Raw genomic sequence first — 2800 nt, forward strand, 5'->3', positions numbered from 1 at the left:
GGAAGGAAGCACGGAGGATTTCGACACATTCTTGGTTTTAAATCCTTGGTCTTATACTCTACTAAGAAAAACTTAGGCTAACCAAGAGAGGAACTGGCGGATCACACAAGGCTAAGATTGGTCAAAAACCAGAGCCAGCCGCGTGCCCGAACCAACGAGTAGACAGCCACCCCGTTAACCCCCGCGGCGGCCGCCATCTTGCGGCAGGAGAGGCCGGAAGTCCCCCAGCCGCGGGCTCTAAACCGGCTGGCGGGGCGGGCCCTGGAGGAGGGGCAGGGCAAGGAGTGGCCTGGACGCTCCGGGGGCGGGGCTACAGGGCGGGGCACTGGCGGTGTGGTTCTGGGCGGGGAATGGGACCTGGGGGCGGGGAAAGGGGCTGTGTGGGGCGGCCTGGAGGCTAGGGGCAGGGCCCAGCGTGCGGAGGGGGCGGAGCGGGTGAGGGTTGGGGGCGGGACCTGGAAGCGGGGCGGGAGCCCTACAGTGGAGAACTCTAGGCGGGAGACGGGTCCTGGGGTGGGTCAGGGGCGGGGCCTGGGGCGGGGCGGGGCCTTAAAGGAAAACTCTAGGCAGGAGGCGGGGTCTGGGGCGGGGTCTGGGGCGGGGCGGGGGCGGGCCGAGCTGACAGGGCCGCGGCGCTTTACCCCCCTCATCTTCTCCGAACGTGACAGAGCTGCTGCAGCCGGCGCCAGGCCGCTTTCTGCTGAGAGGCCTGGGGCTGGGAGATGACGGAGATTTCCTCGCTGCTCGGCTCCCGGCGAGCACCGACTCCTTTCTTTCTCCTCGCGGCCCCGGGGCTGCAGACGAGACAGGTGAGCTAGGCCCCCGGGGGCGGACCTGCGGGTCCCGTCTCGGCCTGGCGAGCACCGGTGCCCCTGCGGGCCCAGCAGGTGAGGTCAGCGCCCGCCGCCCCGCGCCCTGCCCCGCAGCCGCCCCTGCCCGCCCGCCGCAGCGCCCGCCTTCAGGACGCCGGGACCACCCGGGAGGCTCGACCCGCCTGGCTGTCACTCCAGGGCAGCGCCCCACTGCACGTGCGTCCACCCTGTCATCTCCCAGCTCTTCGCTTCACCCCAAGGCGGCCTCGGTATCTGCGCGCGCCGAGGGCTTCTGCTCAGGTACCCGGAGCCTTGCGCCCGATCTCCTCTGACCCCTTTTGGGAGCCTGTGAGTTACCATGACCCTGTGTCTCCCGTGCCCGGGAAGCGGAGCGGACCCTTTCCCTTAACCTGGCTGCCCTCCCAGGTGTCGGCTGGCAGCCGCGCTCCCGGCGATCCTTTTCTTTAGGGGCGCTCCGCACCGCTTCCTTACCTCGGACACGGACAACCAGTCTGCACCTACCTGTCTTGGACGAGGAAAGAAGGCAGTGCTCAGCGCGGGTCCCCTGCGCGTAGGTGGGACTGGAAGAACGGGAGCTGTTGCTGTGCAAGGGCGAATGCTTTCGTAGTGCCACTCTGAATTAGGCTTTTTCCAAGGGACAAATGAGCGAAAGGACAGTGTTTTGAGAAATAGTGTTAAGAGTTTCCCACTTTTTGAAGTTTAACATCCTTCCATTTTCACTTACCAATAGCAGTTGTTTACAATTTCAGTTGTTTGTTGATATGATCTAAGTCTGAGGTGAAGAGGCTAGATGTGGTATATATATATATAGTATTTCTCCAGTTTGTACCAGTGAACAGTTTTTTACTGTGATGGGTCAACTTGTTTGTTCACTAACAAGTCTTGCTTTAAAGATGAAATGATTGGATGTCATTTTTTTAAGCTTCCCTGCGTGGTTCCTGTTCATTTGAAAATAAGCTTTAGGAAGCATATTTTCTTAGGGTTTAAAATAGAATAAGATGAGATAAAATTTTAAGTTTTGTTGACTTTGGCTTTTCCTCAATTAGCAGTTGTTTCCTTTATAATACTGAAAAACTTTAAAAGATACTTTCTTATAATTTGCAATTAATTGAAAGTTAAACCTGGGCATTACTACAGCTATTTGACCATCACCTGGAGAAAAGAGCTCTCCCTTCCCTGTTAAATATTTTAGGGCCAACTAAGTTGAGATCAGCTTGTTTTGTTATTAACCAGACCTTAATAACTTTGTAACACATCCTGTCCGTTTTAGTGGGAAAACAATGATTTTTTTTTTTATTGTTACCGTTCTTATTATTAGAACAACAACTTCTAATAGCAACTGCTACTATTTTTTGAAGGTCTATTTGTGATATGCTAAGCATGTCTTATCCACACAGTCTCCCTGTAAGGAAGTTTTTGTTGTTTTATTTGTTTTGCAGTATTGGGTGGTTGAACCTAGGATCTTTGTTTTGTTTTGTTTCTTTGAGATAGCATCTCACTATATAATACAGACTGGCCTTGAGCTCATGGTGATCCTTCTGCCTCAGCCTCCTGAGTGCAGGGATCACAGATGTGTGCTACCATGCCTGATTTGAATCCCAAGATCTTTGTATTGAGCTATATCCCTATTCCCACATTACCCTGTTTTTTGTTTTGTTTTGTTTTGTTTTTAAGATAGACTCTCACCAAGTCTCTAAATTGTCCCTGCTAGAGGTTTCTATTCTAATTTTAAGCCGAGGAAACAGCACAGTACATTAACCCAAGGGGTTCATAAGCATTAAGGCCCAAAATCTGTGTTCTTGTCACTGATGTATTTTTTTCCCATAATTTTATTGAGAAACAAATAGCAATGAGACAGTTTCAAACCAAATCGGTAGGACAGTTTCAATAATTAACACATTGCATACATTCTTCTTAGTGGTTAATTACTGTACAAGATGCAGACATGATATCCTATTTACAAACAC

At 52.1% G+C, this 2800-nt stretch overlaps 1 protein-coding gene across 5 annotated transcripts in view; it reads left to right on the forward strand.

The window, feature by feature from the left end:
* Positions 1 to 629: 629 nt before the first annotated feature.
* Gpr155 (G protein-coupled receptor 155) overlaps positions 630 to 2800 on the forward strand; it is a 48032-nt gene continuing 45861 nt past the window's right edge. The window contains exons 1-2 of one of the 5 annotated variants that reach the window (XM_023719199.1): positions 631 to 1112; positions 1239 to 1356. The gene's annotated coding sequence lies outside the window, so the exon portion shown is untranslated. Of the gene's footprint in view, positions 1357 to 2800 lie in introns of all 5 variants that reach the window. The other 4 variants (XM_023719202.1, XM_023719198.1, XM_004634745.2 and 1 more) reach the window with 4 other exon arrangements.

This window comes from Octodon degus, unplaced genomic scaffold (genome assembly GCF_000260255.1).
Source record: "Octodon degus isolate 3935 unplaced genomic scaffold, OctDeg1.0 scaffold00065, whole genome shotgun sequence".
Lineage (NCBI taxonomy): Eukaryota > Metazoa > Chordata > Mammalia > Rodentia > Octodontidae > Octodon > Octodon degus.